Source organism: Schistocerca nitens, chromosome 2, assembly GCF_023898315.1.
Source record: "Schistocerca nitens isolate TAMUIC-IGC-003100 chromosome 2, iqSchNite1.1, whole genome shotgun sequence".
Lineage (NCBI taxonomy): Eukaryota > Metazoa > Arthropoda > Insecta > Orthoptera > Acrididae > Schistocerca > Schistocerca nitens.
Genome location: NC_064615.1, coordinates 569,125,013 through 569,143,527, shown reverse-complemented (window position 1 = coordinate 569,143,527; position 18,515 = coordinate 569,125,013).

Below are 18,515 nucleotides of genomic sequence, written 5' to 3'. Positions count from 1 at the left end.
ATAACGATGATAAAATTTTTGGCGATTGACGTGAATAGATTCTGATGGACATCGATATGCTTCGATGTTCAGCCTTGGCAAATTTCTCAGCAGGAAACAACACCAAAACTGTTCGTACTGTCATGTTGCAGGAGCAGGCTTCATTTGACACTGACCTTTACACATCGTACACTGGTGGCGGAGCTACGACAACAAAGTCCACCGAGTGGTCAAACAACGATCCTATAGCTTTGACTCAGCTCACTCTGCTTCTACACATGTTGCAGATGTGGTAGATGTTGCTCTCTCCGACGACTGAGTAAAATTTCTAAAATTTTTCTCACTATCAACTGCAGTGTGCCTTACAGTACATCGCTCCACATCAATGGCGGCTTTCCAATCCTGACCAGCCACTGGGTACGCTGTTCATTACCGCATAATGATTGACTGACACCACTCCGTTGAGATGGAGGGAACCTTGACAGAAAACTGGATATCTACTACTTGTTGCTGTGGCACATAGGTTTAAATGCAGAGGTCATTACCTTGAAAAAGTTGTTTGGAAGCGCTCCTCATTGCTACAGACTCGTCCTATTTCCATATACTCCGATACCCTACACATGTTTTTTATTTATTTTCTATTTTTTTTCTCCAATAAGATAACAGTACCTCTTTTTGTATGCGCTACCTCATGCACGTTGTGAACAGCATCTTCCGACGATGTCAACACTGGAATAGTAGTCATGTCATGACTACCAAATGAAGGAACAATACTTTTTCGAAATGGAGCACCGAGACATCCGCTACAATTTCGATGGGAGGATGAGTTTAACTAGACAGGTAATCACCTTCGAATAGTTATTAGAAGCTGTCTACAATCCCGCAAACTCTTGCAGTTACCATATGTTGCTATGTCTTCCACATTATTTTCAATGAGAAACTCCATGTCTGTGTTTTATTTCTACCCGCCTGTGGCTTGGTAGCTGTATAGTTTATCCCATGCGATGTTCACTTTTCTGTGAGAGCAAGAGAATCAAAACGTCTTAATGTTGGTTGCGCATCAGCTAACACAGATCTCTACAGATCTCTACGTGTTGGTAGAAAAAGCAAAGTGTATGGCGGTGTACACTGATTGGGTGTGTTACAGCCGAAAAAGCGATGCATTAAACTGCGTATGAAGGAGAAATACAGGAACCCACTCGTGTGATTGGATATGGTGATCCTACAGTACAGGTGATGAAACTTTACACAGGTCTGTGGAAGCGACTTTGATCATGAACCACCTGCTCCATTGAACCAATACCCATATATTAAACAGGATTGACATGTTTGAGTGATAGACATGAATGCACACTGAGAGACACAGATCTCCTTCGGACTACCTATACGTAAGTTGAAGATGTGTCGCAAAATCTTCGTTCTTCCTCCATTGCCATGTATGATGTGTAGTCTTCCTAATTTTCCTAACAAGAAACACCACTGTAACTGCTCATACTCTCTCTTCTACTACCTCGAGTTGCAAGGGAGAGCTTCGTTTGGGCTGGGCTGTACATGGTTGGCGGAATGATGACACCGTGTTCCCATTTCCACTGAGTGGTCAAAACGCGTTCCTGTAACATTAACTCAGCTCGCCTTGATTCCCCACAGGTTGCACAAGGTCTTAGATATGGAGCTCTCCGAGGTCTTTACAGGTCCTCAAACTGGGAAAAACACGTGGACTAAGCTACATGGAGGGCGGGGTAGAGATTGAGGAGTAGTTACAAGACGCAGTGGGACTGTCTAAAAACAGCAATGGATTTCTTGGTGTATGAGACTGGTAGCACATAGGTTTGAAGTAAAAACGTGACTCTTTTCGAAATACGAGAGTGGAACGAATATGATTCATCACTGCTTGTAATCATTAAAAGACGTCTCCGCAGGATCCAACGCAAATACGTGGTTGAATAGATAGACTTGATTCCATATTGCAGACTACTATTCGGGCAGCATTTCTGCCTGGAAGGGTAACACTATCTGTGACTGTGTGTGCCTGTAGGCTCAAGACCATTTTTTATGTAGGGTGACAGTAACATAGGTGTTATGACCGTGATTCGTAATAGCGCGGTCCTTATGCGAAATGTACGTTGTGAGTTGTAGAATCGCTCTGTGGTCAGCTTCAGAGGTCATTTGTCAATCGTGTTCCTCGAAAAGAATGTCATGTTCTGTCCATGGACTCCATGTTGTCCTTTTCTGGCGAGTGTAATCCGACTGCTAAAAAAAAATTACCCGCCATACAAAGTGACTCTTTTGATCAATTTAATTAATTAGCCTTTCAAACTGATATCAATGATGTGCCGCCTGGCTGGTGGAAGACATGACTATGGCACCACGGATTGATCCTTGACAAGCGTTTCTTTCGTTTTTCTTTTCTTTTTTTTTTCTTTGCGGCGATATCTCTTAATTAAATTTCAATCCCCCACCTACACAGGGGGAGATAGGCTCTCACGATTTGTTTCGTAAACGCTAGTATGATATAGCATAGCACTGGTAAAAGGGGACCCGTCATAGTGTGCAAAACAGGTAAGTTCTCTTGAATTACAACTTCTTGTTGTCAAACGTTATATGAATGTGTTTTTTTTCCGACATGTGTACCAATGGTGTAAAAAATTGTCTGAAGGTTTTGTAATAAAGACACTGAAGGCGAGAGATACTCTCATGTCGTGTAATTTGTTCAACAAACTGGATGAATTTGCTTGGGGTTTAAATTCTCGCTTTTTCTTTAATCTGATGGCGGTTTCAAAATAACGAAGACATTCTGCGGTGATCGGTAGTTTTCGCATCAAAACAGTCTAAGTTTCCTGATTTCATGCGAAGCGGACGTGTCACTGCTAATCATCAGTTATTGATGGTGGTGCACGTCGCTGCACTGTAGTTCCTTCTCTAGATTGTCGCACAGATGACAAAATGGTAGATATCGAAATAGACGACAGAGGGATAGAGAAACAATTAAAATCGCTCAAAAGAGGAAAGGCCGCTGGACCTGATGGGATACCAGTTCGATTTTACACAGAGTACGCGAAGGAACTTGCCCCCCTTCTTGAAGCGGTGTACCGTAGGTCTCTAGAAGAGCGTAGCGTTCCAAAGGATTGGAAAAGGGCACAGGTCATCCCAGTTTTCAAGAAGGGACGTTGAACAGATGTGTAGAACTATAGACCTATATCTCTAACTTCGATCAGTTGTAGAATTTTGGAACACGTATTATGTTCGAGTATAATGACTTTTCTGGAGACTAGAAATCTACTCTGTAGGAATCAGCATGGGTTTCGAAAAAGACGGTCGTGTGAAACCCAGCTCGCGCTATTCGTCCACGAGACTCAGGGGGCCATAAACACGGGTTCACAGGTAGATGCCGTGTTTCTTGACTTTCGCAAGGCGTTCGATACAGTTCCCCACAGTCGTTTAATGAACAAAGTAAGAGCATATGGACTATCAGACCAATTGTGTGATTGGATTGAGGAGTTCCTAGATAACAGAACGCAGCATGTCATTCTCAATGGAGAGAAGTCTTCCGAAGTAAGAGTGATTTCAGGTGTGCTACAGTGGAGTATCATAGGACCGTTGCTATTCACAATATACATAAATGACCTGGTGGATGACATCGGAAGTTCACTGAGGCTTTTTGCAGATGATGCTGTGGTGTATCGAGAGGTTGTAACAATGGAAAATTGTACTGAAATGCAGGAGGATCTGCAGCGAATTGACGCATGGTGCAGGGAATGGCAATTGAATCTCAATGTAGACAAGTGTAATGTGCTGCGAATACATAGAAAGATAGATCCCATTTAGCTACAAAATAGCAGGTCAGCAACTGGAAGCAGTTAATTCCATAAATTATCTGGTAGTACGCATTAGGAGTGATTTAAAATGGAATGATCATATAAAGTTGATCGTCGGCAAAGCAGATGCCAGACTGAGATTCATTGGAAGAATCCTAAGGAAATGCAATCCGAAAACAAAGGAAGTAGGTTACAGTACTATTGTTCGCCCACTGCTTGAATACTGCTCAGCAGTGTGGGATCCGTACCAGATAGGGTTGATAGAAGAGATAGAGAAGATCCAACGGAGAGCAGCGCGCTTCGTTACAGGATCATTTAGTAATCGCGAAATCGTTACGGAGATGATAGATAAACTCCAGTGGAAGACTCTGCAGGAGAGACGCTCCGTAGCTCGGTACGGGCTTTTGTTAAAGTTTCGAGAACATACCTTCACCGAAGGGTCAAGCAGTATATTGGTCCCTCCTACGTATATCTCGCGAAGAGACCATGAGGATAAAATCAGAGATATTAGAGCCCACACAGAAGCATACCGACAATCCTTCTTTCCACGAACAATACGAGACTGGAATAGAAGGGAGGACCGATAGAGGTACTCAGGGTACCCTCCGCCACACACCGTCAGGTGGCTTGCGGAGTATGGATGTAGATGTAGATGTCACAAAATAATGAGATGCGACTGCAGTCGCACATAAAAACTATAACTATTTTGCTCAAAAAACTAAAAGAAAATGGACTTTACCTATTTTGGTGGAATGAGGAAATTTATTATTGCCCAAATGTGTATTGCTTTTTTTTTAACAGATGCTTAATTATAGATGCGTTGATATCAGATACAATTGTTCTCTATCGCCGAATGGTGGGCTGCTGTGAGCGAGGATGAGGGGTTCGTGTCAACTGCGGTGGTCGCCGACACAGCTTCTCTCTGTCCCAGGGGCGGCGTGAGGGGGCTCTGTTGCTATATTTTAAACGAACAAGTTGCACTTGATGTGGCCATCTTTTTGTATCTCCCACTGTTTAGTTGACTGTTCATGCTATTGAGGCCAGATGGTAGAAAGCCGAGTACGGGAAGTGTTCTTAGAGGGTGGTAGCAGGTTCATGAGACGCTCGGCGAAGCATCGTAGAGGAGGGGAGGGGGAATGTGAATGTGAGGGGAAGTTAGAAGGCCTAGGTTTTCGGCAGTTTGTGATTGTACTTAGAGAAGAATGCACATCCAACTACCAACCGTCTGCACACTGCAATCTTTTAGGATGTCAATTTTCCCCCCAGTACATGTGCTGCATTATGACCCATTCATTACAAGTGCTGGTTTTTTCACGACAATTTCCATGTGTAATTGGAACTGTGAAACATTTTTTTTCCTCCCGTTGTGGTAACATGTATTGGCTTCGATTACCTGGTCTGCAGGATGGTTTTTGAGCAGGCATCTGTAGTAAACTCTGCCATCAAATCGCGATAGATACTGTATTCTTAGAGGTAATACACTTTTTGCGCTCCTCTCTGTCCAGCACCAGCCTCTTGTCAGTTGAATGTATTTCCCACCAAAAGGATAAAGATAGCATCTTACACACCTGCCTTTTTCCCTCCACCTTGTAGGTGTAGTGTAAAGTTTTAGTGTGTCTGTCGCTAGTTTCGAGTGGTATTGCGACATTTTTTTCCAGAATGATAACATAAATTGTATGGTATCGTCAGTTTTTGAGTTGTATTACGATTTTATGTCGTCCTTGTGTAGCACTATGCATACTGTTGTTTAACTAGGCCTGATCTTTGTGATAAATTATGTAATTAGGATCGATCTTTGGGTCAGTTTCGCGATCAAAAATAAAAAATTACACTAACCCAACCTTCTTCTCCCGAATCTGGACAGTTTCAATGTGTTCGGGGGTGCATTTGGGCTTTCTATCTGGTAGAATCAGGGTTCGAGTCCCAGAAAGGGCACAGCCATTTTTAATTTCCTGTCAATACCAAGCATCTCTGGTGGTTTAATTGTGTTGGGGGGGGGGGGGTTTACACTTGGATTCTCTGCCCAGGAGGACCACGGTTTCAGTCCCAGAAAGCGTACTGCCAATTTTAATTTCCCACCAATTCCCGGATGGGGGTGGGGGTGGAGTAGGATTTCAGCAAAGCCCTGGGACAAATAAATTCCAACGAAAATTCGAAATTGCTATCAAAATTTGAAATTCCCGCCAGTAGGGTGGGTTTGGTGGTGGGGGGGGGGGTCAGGGATGGGATGGGTGGTGGTGGCTGGGGCACACGTGCAGGCTGAGAGAAACATGTGATGTCATCCAGGGGCGTGGGCGACGTGGTAGAGGGCGGGGCTGGGCAGGGGAGGTCAGGGTTGGGGGTGATAATTGACCAATTTAATTAATTTGCATGTCAATTTGATATCAAAATTGCACTGAGGCCGCCATCTCCCTACTACTGGCACGGACAGAATCAGTCCGCGGGATTAACGACAAAGATCGCTTTGCCGGCCAGCTTGGATGTGGCTCTTAGGCGGTTTCCAACACCTGCTAGGTGGATACCACACTGGTACCCAAGTCACACCTCAGTTACACGAATTGCAAACATTTAGGAAAAAAAAACTTTTGTTCACTTTCTCAAAAGTACACTACACGCTGACATTTTGCGTACATGTATGAGGTCATGGGGATAACGGCTTGACGGTAGGAAGCTGAAATATAACAGCTAGCAGATTCTCACTGTCTTTACATTAAAAGTATACATCGTGTCTTATTATCATAATCCCAAACTGATGAGTATAATCATGACCAGGACATGTGAAGTATTGTATCTGTGAAATATTATACATGTATATTTCATGAATTTACTGTGAAAAGGCTATTTCAAGTTTAAGTTGACCTGCTACCTGGCGGCACTATATTTTGCTATTGACACTGTCTAAATCAAATTTATTTCGTTAATTTGTTCTTTTAAAAATAAAAAATGAATGATGTTGTTCCAAAACATGTACATATAGAACTGCTAGGTCACTAACTTATGCCAGTTTTTCGAGAGATTTCGAAGTGGCCAGCACGCCATTGAGGTTAGTACAAATAAGAAGACGCTCTCTTTTGGACAGAAATCTTTGGAGGTGGCAATGGAAGAATTTGATCCTTTGTTTGCAGCACGTGGTATAACGGTCGCACACTGGCGTGATAACTTTTCTTTGTACTGTTGTAACAATCTCAAGATATGAATTAAACAATTTGGAAACTATGAAAACAAATTAATGGTATGTAATTGACTGCCAGTGGTCGCATCATCGGGAAATCTCAAATATCTTCTACAGAGCAGTGAAAGCAAGTCTAGTTACAGCGTCAATGATTCTGAAAGTGGAACTTCTAAAAGTGCATCCTGGCATCCCATCAGTTAACCATGTCAAATACGTTCAAAACCACGTGCCGATTGGTGGCTAAGGTAGAAGAAGAAGAAGGCAGAGCCACTCTGGCAAGAACGACTGTGTGCGGAAGGTCTACGGGGATCCATAAGTGTGGAACCATCCTTCGTAAACAAAAACAGGTGGGTAAACAGAAATTTGAAGCGAAGTAGTATTATATTGGAGAATCGGAAAACCTGTGAGGCTATGTTAACAACGTTGTGGCCATTTTGGAAATCACTACTGGATGTGAGTGGGGGTGTTGTTCAGCAGGTTGTGAGATAGTTCTTTTGCAATAAGGCGCATGTACCTCTCTCCTAGTATCACGGCATTCTCAATTCGGCTTATCTCTACGCCATCAGCTTTCACCTTACCACCAACGAAGGAACATCAGTCATAACTTGAGATCAGAGAAACGTATGGTGAAACGAGAGACTCCTTTTTTTGTTGTGTGATTAACGATCTATTTGGTGTCACATCACCCAGTTACGATTTGAAAAATATGTGTTTCATCAAAGATGGCGATTTCAAAATTTGTGCCATCTTGGTAACATAACCTCGTAGCTAGCTGATTCTACTTGACCTTAAATTTCTGTTTATCCATATTTTTTGGTTGTAGAAAAGTGTTTCCTTTCCTATGGACCATAAAAAAGGGAGTAAAGCATTCTAGCCCTGATGAACCAATTGGGAACGACTCAACGCCGTGTCATCGTCTGACAAATGACTCGTTGGATGCGGTATGAATTGGCGAAAGGTCAGCACATCGCTCTCCCGACCATTGCTGGCTTCGCAGATTTATTTCTGTGTCAAGTGCGAGGGCTGTTCGGAAAGTAAGGTCAGATCGTTCAGGAAATCAAAAACACAGTGCAATTAAGAAATTATTTTTCGCAACACTTAGCCACGCCTTCCAGCTACCTCTCTAAATAGTCGCCGTTCCGACCTCGGCAACTGTCGTGGCGCTGTACAAACTTCCCAGTACCCTCGTCGTAGAAAGCAACAGCCTGTGCGTCACACCAGTTCTCTACGCTGGTCTACCTTTCGCTGTTTGCGCCAAAATGTTGTCTTCGTAGCCAGCGGTTCATGAGAGCCGAGATGAACAACGGAAGGAGCCAATGAAGGGCTGTTTGGTGGGTGATCGAACACTTCTCATCGAAAACGCTACAGGAGCATCTTCATTACCCCTGCAGAATGCGGCTGAAAATTATATAAGGCTCACCGACCATTCACCATCCTCTTCTGTATAGATGCACAAACAGTGCCCGAACTCTTACGGGAATCGGTAGTAAAGCCGCGAGTTATGAGTGTAATGGGCAGGTGCACAATGAATATAGTGCGGGACAATAAGTTGCGAATGTGGGTCTCACGGGAGGCGTTACAGAGAAAAGTCTCTGCAGTCGCACTATCCTCTGTGTCCTCGGTGGCTCACATGGATAGAGCATCTGTCATGTAAGCAGGAGATCCGGGGCTCGAGTCCTAGTTGGGATAAAAATTTTCAACTGTCCCCGTTGACTTATATCAACGTCTATGGTTGTTCGTTTCATTGTAATTTCGCTGAAAATTATCTTGAAGAAAGAAACGCATGACATTTGTTATGTGGCCTGCATAGCTTCAGGCGAAATCTCACCGGATCCACATACTTGGCGGAAGACACAGTTGTTTCAGGCATTTCTACGTGATCACTTTGCGCTTTCTGAACTGAAAAGACCGACGTGAAGCTATCGGCAGGCACACTAAAGACACTGCCCAACACATCTGCGCAAAGTTCCATCGGATTTTCAAAGTGGTTTCCATTTCGCGCCTGACGGACCTTATTTTCCCAATACACCTCGTTGCTATTCAATTAGTATCACAGGGCTGAGAGTACACAGTTTCAGTGATCGCACAAGCAAAACTTCGTGGCAATATTTCGAATCGATTTCTTGTCCCCTCAATAGCAGCCAGAGACGCTGACCACATATTTATTGAGGTGGACCTATGGACCAAATGTGTTACTTAATTATGATTAATTTGTATGACTGTTTTATTTCATGATTACATTTTTCCTTTTTCCATCGACTGGCCCATGGTCGCAAGGTTTGAGTGTTGTTTATTCCATTACATGGGAATTAATACATATTTTTAATACGTTGCCCTGATTGAGCCGTGGTGCTTGATTGAAGGTATCGCTCACAGGTTCGTTAGAGATCTTCGGTGGATATCGGATGGGAAGGAATGATCAGCAACTCGAAGAGAGTGGAAAGGTGCGAGAAATGTTGAGGCAAGCGAGGCCGCAGGCAGATAGAGGGAGCTCCGCTCTGTGAAGGGAGGTCCTTTGTGGAGTGACAGCCGAGGCGCGAGGTCGCATGCGCCGAGCTGGGGAGGCGCGCTGTGCTGCTGTCAGTCTGTTGCTGCCTTCGTGTTGACGTGCTTTATATTTGTACGCCGATATCACCGCTTGATAGGAGGGTGGAGCGGTAGCCTTCACATTATACCTTTCCATCCAACTCCGATTATGTCCATTATAAATGGGTTTTGTGAAAGTCTGCGACTGTGGAAATAGAGGGTTTCTTTATAAATAATTTTTCTGCAACCACTCACGATTTTCTTTTGTTCATGTTTCACACGACACCTTTCGGGAAGTGATTCCCATTTTCAATTGTGTTTTCTCGTTCTACTACGACATTTTTACATTACGTTTTCGATGTGTGAGATTCTCCTTTGTTTCGTTGACTTTTCTGCAATTTATGAAAAACGCGCAATTTTTGTTTAGTTGTCGATTTTTATACATAGTTATTGGCGAAATTTGGAAGAGTTGTGGACGGTGGACATCATACTGATCATTTCCTTCGCCAGACTCACAACAGTTAAAAACCGACTACATCGTTACATTTTATGCTTCAGAACAATTAAAAACCGATTTAGTTGTTGCTTTTTATGCGGTTTTTACCCTCAGGAACGTTGAAAACCAATGTTTTCTGTCCGATGTGGCCCGACCATACCACAAGTACTAACGCTAAATATGTGCCGTCATGCACATTGCACAATACGGATGGCATAATGTTTAACTCATCATAGCTATCGTATTGCGATTCCTCTGTGATTTGTAGGCGAAATCATTTACATTATGACGCTTACAGTGTCGTGCAGTGGGAAAATTTGCATTTTTTTCCATAACGTTTCCTCCTTCTTTGATAGAATATTCAGTTCAATCCCAGTTCTCAGCAACGATTCCTTTTCTCAGAGCATTTTGAAACTGGTCCACTAGTTATAATCAAGCTGCTGTAGTAAGCTAGATGCTGACGTAATACGGTATCTCAATCACTGCACCAGTTCAGTCGGTTTGGTAGCCTCGACGCCAAGAACGATGGCGAAATGACAGACTCATTGTGGCTTGTAATCTGCAGGTGCTAGCCAAACAAAGTTTCACGCTTGCTGCTATAATTTAAGCTAAAGTTGTTCTAATTGTAGCCCAGTACAAGTTCATGGGTCGAGGTAAATGTGCTGTGCACCGAACCGCAACGAGCAGAGCAAATAGTGGCCCTAAATAATGAGGCGAGTGGCCTGTGTTCCGCTGGCATTGCGCGCTGGCGGTGGGCACGCGACGTGGCGAGAAGCGACGTCGCGGTCGTCCCAGTTTCAGCCCCGACCCCCACCCCACCCCTACCCCCTTCAAGACCCTCCACCCCCACCTGACGCAGCCAGCTGGTGCCTCTAATTGAGTTAGTAGACCTGCGACGAAATTTGCTGGAAAATTCGTTCCCCTCCGCCGCCACCGCATCAAGCAGCTAGCGTGGGCGTTGCACCGGCCTCGCCACAACAAGAGGTTTCCAAACTTCAGTGTAGCTTCATCTGCCATACTAAGAAACAGAATTCCCCAGAACCACCTCAATTATGGAAGTTTGCAAGACGTTTTTACTCTCGAAAAAGCAGAAGATGCTTTATTATGAATATAAATACAGGTAGCAGGGCCCAGTCACTTACGAATATTCTTTATATCAATTAACTAATTTTCGGGGCTGTTCAGGCCCATCTTGAGTTGAAGCATGCACAAGACGCAAAACACTGTCCGCAGTGCAATGTTGGTTATGGAATGTTACTATTCTGTAACAGGAAGATAGGAAACAAATATATTACCTCGTATGTTAGTTCTATAGATGGTTGTGTCGCCAAAAGGATTTATTTATGTTTTGACACAATTGCTGTGTAAATAGCACACAGGGTGTTACTGTAAAGCGTTTCCTATCTTGTCACTAAAGGTGAGCACGAGAAAGTCTCAGAGAGTAGTTAATGGATATAATCATAAAAAAGTATTTCGTAAGTGTCTGGTCGCAGTTATCTGTTATTATACTGAATTAATACACAGTATATTTACTAAGATGGTATCTGTTCTTGTGGACATGTCTTTCCAAGCAGCTCGTTAGAATGGTTCAAATGGCTCTGAGCACTATGGGACTCAACTTCTGAGGTCATTGGTCCCCTAGAACTTAGAACCTAACTAACCTAAGGACATCACACACATCCATGCCAGAGGCAGGATTCGAACTTGCGAACGTAGCGGTCTCGCGGTTCCAGACTGCAGCGCCTAGAACCGCACGGCCACTTCGTCCGGCCTCGTTAGAATGAAATTACAATGAAATGAACACCCTTAGCTGCTTACAAGCGTTGACATACGTCAACGGGAACAGATGAAAATGTGTGCCCCGACCGGGACTCGGACACGGGATCTCCTGCTTACATGGCAGACGCTCTATACATCTGAGCCACCGAGGACACAGAGGATAGCGCGACTCCAGGGTTTCGCGGGAAGCGTGCCAGTGATAAATCCCTGCAGTCGCGCTATAGTCTGTGTCCTCGGTGGCTCAGATGGATAGAGCGTCTGCCATGTAAGCAGGAGATCCCGGTTTCGAGTCCCCGTCGGGGCACTCATTTTCATCTGTCCCCATTGACGTATGTCAACGCCTGTAAGCAGCTAAGGGTGTTCATTTCATTGTAATTTAATACACAGTCATGGTGTTTTACAATATCAACAAAAAAGAAACCTTTTTATGTTTTGTTTTGATATAAAAACCGGCGATTATTTGCGAAACATATCACCTGGAATACGTGATTCACAGAACTGCAACACATGTATTTAAACCCTCAGAAGTCTTGATGAAAGTTGCTTCCCTATACTTCTTCTCACCTATGTAAGGAATTTCCACTTTTCATGGAGGTTTTTCTAGTGATATCGGATACTCTATTCGTTTTAAAGAACGCATTTTATTTTGCAGAAAGACACATTTTGTACAGCACAGAGAAGCCGTCTCTCATCACTGTCACTTTCTACAGCTAACACTTCCACCTAGATATGGACGAGTTGGGATAGAATGTCATGTGAACACCGTGAGGAGTCTCTGCAATGTAGTGCCCAGATTAGGCGGGATAGTGAGACGATCCCGCACGAATGATATACGTTTAATAAAAGCAATTCCTCTGCTTCATATAAACTCCACAAGGAAACAAGTGAAAATCTTTTCAATTATTAGGTTTTACGTAGCCTAAAACGGTGTCCAGTCGTGGTCGACATCATATGATGTGTAAGACTAGCAGCTTCCAAACCTACAGTTGTTTGTATATCGTCGGTACACGGAATATACAGGAGTCGGGGCCGCCAGAGTCTTGACAGTAGAACTACCAACTCTGGAGTCTGATATAAGATTGGAAGTTCACTTATTATTCTGTTCGTCAGATCACATTTTCACGTAGTAAACAGGGTCATCCAGCAGTTATTCCGTCTTCGCATTATATTCTGCTTTGTTAATAACCACTGTGCTACTTTCTTTAGATGCCTAAGGAGCTACCTTATACACTGAGGTGATGAAAATCTTGCGATAGCGATAGCACACATACAGATGGCGGTAGCCCCACGAACAAAAGGTATAAAAGGGCACTGTATGGGCAGAACTCTCATATTTACTCAGAAGTGATTCATCTGCAAGGGTTTCCGACGTGATTACGAGCGCACGACAGGAATCAACAGACCTTGAACGCGGAATGGTATTTCGACCTAGACGCATGGGACATTCCATTTTGCAAATCGTTAGGGAATTCAATATTCCGATGTACAAAGTCTCAAGAGTGTTCCGAGAATACCACATTTCAGGCACTACCTCTCACCACGCACAGAGCAGTGGGTGACAGCCTTTACTTGACCGCCAAGAGCATCGGCATTTTCGTAGATTTGTCGCTCCCAATAGACAAGCAACGCTACGTGACATGAACGCGAAATCAATGTGGAACGTATGAGAAACGTTTCCGTTAGGATAGTGCGACGAAATTTGGAGTTAACGGCCTATGGCAGCAGACGACCGACGCGAGTGTCTTTGCTAATAGCACGACATCGCATGCGCTCCTCTCCTGGGCTCGTGACCACATCGGTGGCACCCTAGACGATTGGAAAACCGTGACCTAGTCAGATGAGTTCCGATTTTAGTTGGCAGTAGATGATGGTAGGGTTCGAGTGTGGCGCAGACCCCCGCGAAGCCATGGATCCAAATTGTTGACAAGGCACTGTGCAAGCTGGTGGTCGCTTCATAATGGTGTGGGCTGTGCTTACAGGGAATGGACCAGATCCTCTAGTCCAACTGAACCGATCATGGACTGGAAATGGTTATGTTGGAGACCATTTTCAGCCATTGATGGACTTCATGCTCCGAAACAACAACAGAATTGCTATGGATGACAGTGCGCCATGTCACGGAGCCACAATTCTTCGCCACCCTGATCTCCCAACATGGATCCCTTCGAACATTTACCGAACATAATCGAGAAGTAAGATCGTGCGCAAAATCCTGCACCGGCAATACGTTAGCAGTTCAGAACATGCTAGTACACTTCCGGGAAAAAAATAGTACATCTGGAAAGATGACATCGGTTTTGATCTGATGATAGCATACGCCACCTGGGGGATAGTAGTTGTACTGATAATTGTTTCACGTCGTCCGCCAACAGACAGAGTAGTGGCACACCTACCAGAGGGCCATCTGTATCTACCCTTTAATAGGGAATGCGCATCGCCAGAAGGCTCTGTTTGGTGCAAACGTGTGAAGCAAGCAGGCAACCATGTCACGGAAACGCTAGTTTGAAGGAGGTCAGACTGTGGCCTTCCGAGTAGTGGGATGGTCCTTTCGGAGAACTGCTATACGAGTAGGACGTACTGCGTCAGTTGTTCAACGAAGCTGTTATCAGTCCCTGAGCTTCAAGCGCTAATAGAAAGCACAGAAGCTGAAATCGTTATAGATACAGAAAGCTGGCTAAAGCCTGAAATAAGTTCTGCAGAAATTTTTACGAAGTCTCAGACGGTGTTCAGGAAAGATAGATTAGGCAGAATTGGTGGTGGAGTGTTTGTGTCTGTCAGTAGTGGTTTATCTTGTAGTGAAGTCGAAGTAGATACTCCGTGCGAATTGGTATGGGTGGAGGTTATACTTAACAGCGGAACTAAGTTAATAATTGACTCCTTCTACCGACCCCCAGACTCCGATGATATAGTTGCGGAACAGTTCAGAGAAAATTTGAGTCTCGTAACAAATAAATACCCCACTCATACGGTTATAGTTGGTGGGGACTTCAACCTTCCTCGATATGTTGGCAAAAATACTTGTTCAGAACCGGTGGTAGGCAGAAAACATCTTCCGATATTGTCCTAAATGCTTTCTCCGAAAATTATTTCGAGCAGTTAGTCCACGAACCCACGCGAATTGTAAATGGTTGCGAAAACACACTTGACCTCTTAGCCACAAACAATCCAGAGCTGATAGAGAGCATTATGACTGATACAGGGATTAGTGATCACAAGGTCGTTATAGCTAGGCTCAATACCGTTTCTTCCAAATCCACCAGAAACAAACGCAAAATAATTTTATTTAAAAAAGCGGATAAAGTGTCACTAGAAGCCTACCTAAGAGACAATCTCCATTCCTTCCGAACTGACTATGCAAATGTAGACGAGATGCGGCTCAAATTCAAAGATATAGTAGCAACAGCAATTGAGAGATTCATACCTCATAAATTGGTAAGAGATGGAACTGATCCCCCGTGGTACACAAAACAGGTCCGAACTCTGTTGCAGAGGCAACGGAAAAAGCACGCGAAGTTCAGAAGAACGCGAAATCCCGAAGATTGGCTAAAATTTACACGGATTTCAATGCGAAATGCCTTTAATAGGTTCCACAACGAAACATTGCCTCGAAATTTGGTAGAAAATCCGAAGAAATTCTGGTCGTATGTAAAGTACACAAGCGGCAAGACGCAGTCAATACCTTCGCTGCGCAGTGCCGATGGTACTGCTACCGACGACTGTGCCGCTAAAGCGGAGTTACTGAACGCAGTTTTCCGAAATTTCTTCACCAGGGGAGACGAATGGAATATCCCAGAATTTGAAACACGAACAGTTGCTAGCATGAGTTTCTTAGAAGTAGATACCTTAGGGGATGCGAAGCAAGTCAAATCGCATGATACGGGCAAGTCTTCAGGTCCAGATTGTATACCGATTAGGTTCCTTTCAGATTACGCTGATACAATAGCTCCCTACTTAGCACTCATATACAACCGCTCGCTCACCGATAGATCTGTATCTACAGATTGGAAAATTGCGCAGGTCGCACCAGTGTTTAAGAAGGGTAGTAGGAGTAATCCATCTAACTACAGACCTATATCATTGACGTCGGTTTGCAGTAGGGTTTTGGAGCATATACTGTATTCAAACATTATGAATCACCTCGAAGGGAACGATCTATTGATACGTAATCAGCATGGTTTCAGAAAACATCGTTCTTGTGCAACGCAGCTTGCTCTTTATTCGCACGAAGTAATGGCCGCTATCGACAGGGGATCGCAAGTTGATTCCGTATTTCTAGATTTCCGGAAAGCTTTTTACACCGTTGCTCACAAGCGACTTCTAATCAAGCTGCAGGCCTATGGGGTATCGTCTCAGTTGTGCGACTGGATTCGTGATTTCCTGTCAGGAAGGTCGCAGTTCGTAGTAACTGACGGCAAATCATCGAGTAAAACTGAAGTGATATCAGGTGTTCCCCAGGGAAGCGTCCTGGGACCTCTGCTGTTCCAGATCTATACAAATGACCTGGGTGACAATCTGAGCAGTTCTCTTAGGTTGTTCGCAGATGATGCTGTAATTTACCGTCTAGTAAGGTCATCCGAAGACCAGTATCAGTTGCAAAGCGATTTAGAAAAGATTGCTGTATGGTATGGCAGGTGGCAGTTGACGCTAAATAACGAAAAGTGTGATGTGATCCACATGAGTTCGAAAAGAAATCCGTTGAAATTCGATTACTCGATAAATAGTAGAATTCTCAAAGCTGTCAATTCAACTAAGTACCTGGGTGTTAAAATTACGAACAACTTCAGTTGGAAAGACCACATAGATAATATAGTGGTGAAGGCGAGCCAAAGGTTGCGTTTCATTGGCAGGACACTTAGAAGATGCAACAAGTCCACTAAAGAGACAGCTTACACTACACTCGTTCGTCCTCTGTTAGAATATTGCTGCGCGGTGTGGGATCCTTACCAGGTGGGATTGACGGAGGACATCGAAAGGGTGCAAAAAAGGGCAGCTCGTTTTGTATTATCACGTAGTAGGGGAGAGAGTGTGGCAGATATGATACGCGAATAGGGATGGAAGTCATTACAGCAAAGACGTTTTTCGTCGCGGCGAGATCTATTTACGAAATTTCAGTCACCAACTTTCTCTTCTGAATGCGAAACTATTTTGTTGAGCCCAACCTACATAGGTAGGAATGATCATCAAAATAAAATAAGAAAAATCAGAGCTCGAACAGAAAGGTTTAGGTGTTCGTTTTTCCCGCGTGCTGTTCGGGAGTGGAATGGTAGATAGATAGTATGATTGTGGTTCGACGAACCCTCTGCAAAGCACTTAAATGTGAATTGCAGAGTAATCATGTAGATGTAGATGTAGATGTAGTGGTCACGCTTAGAAGAGTTTCTGGACGTTCATGTTCACGTTCAAAAGAATACGCTCGCCTATATACGGTCCGTGAAACTCAAGGTGCTCTGTGTAACGTGCAGCATCTCCCCTGTCCAGCATGATCTCTGGACTTGTCTCCGATCGAGCACGTGCGAGATATGATGGAGCTAGATGTGACTCGTGTAACCCGTCAACCACAACTCTTACAGAACTATGTGAAAAGATTGAGCAGGCGAGGCAAAGCGTATCTCAGGACAGTACTTCCCCTTTGTACGACCAACTGGTTGCCAGAGTCAGCGCCGAATTGTGCCAAACGAGAAGGTGGAAGCTTGGACATGAATGGTGAGGTGCCCTCTGCAGTCACATAGAGACTCTGAATTCTGAAGCGCTAGATGCCTTGAATTCTGGCCTGGCTCAATGGACTGATTATTCAGCATCTATTACCCGAGCTCGGCCTGAAGTGAAGACTCGTACATACAGATCCCCTCCAAGCCTAACTAATAACTCGTAGCTCTAATTGACGTTGCTGCAGGAGTAGTCACAGGACAACCACGTAAACGTCAACGTTCACCTCCTTACGTTCCCACGGCTGCAGTTTCGTGTTCTGTCAATCACACTCAAGTTGAAGGTCATCGCGAGACAGATTGTAACTCATTCACATACGACCGCATGAAAGATTATCTTGTAGGGAAAAGGGGGAAAACGAAAGTGAATGGTTCACAAATCACTGTAACTTCAATTGTGGTGTAGAAAAATACTCAGTTTTTCCAGTAGCCAAATGGTCAAAGGTACTTCTTTCACTCCTTTGACCTGATAACACTCCATTGGTCCTGGGTAACCAAGCATGATAAGTGTTTGCACTTCAGTTGTGAACAGTGGACGCTCTCTTCGTGAAGATGACAAAAACTACACGCCCATCTAGACTTTCCCTACGAGAGCGATAATACCGCTCGCAAAAGACGCCCTGGTTCAAGAATTTTACGCTGTTGAAAGTATGCTCTGTATGCACTGGGTTATTTAATGTTTCACTGTCACAGAAGACATTTTTCAACTTAAATATTTTGTATTGTCTTATAATAGGTTTTATAGTACTTATAACAGGACTGTTCTGTGTCACATGTCTTATGATAACGATTTTCGAACATGCTGTTTGGGATATTTGCCTTCTTTTCTAGAGTTTTCTTGACTTTTACGCTTGTATAAAGCCTGTATCTGTCTTTCTTTGCCGGCCGGGGTGGCCGAGAGATTCTAGGCGCTACAGTCTGGAACCGCGCGACCGCTGCCGTCGCAGGTTCGAATCCTGCCTCGGGCATGGATGTGTGTGATGTCCTTAGGTTAGTTAGGTTTAAGTAGTTCTAAGTTTTAGGGGACTGATGACCTCAGAAGT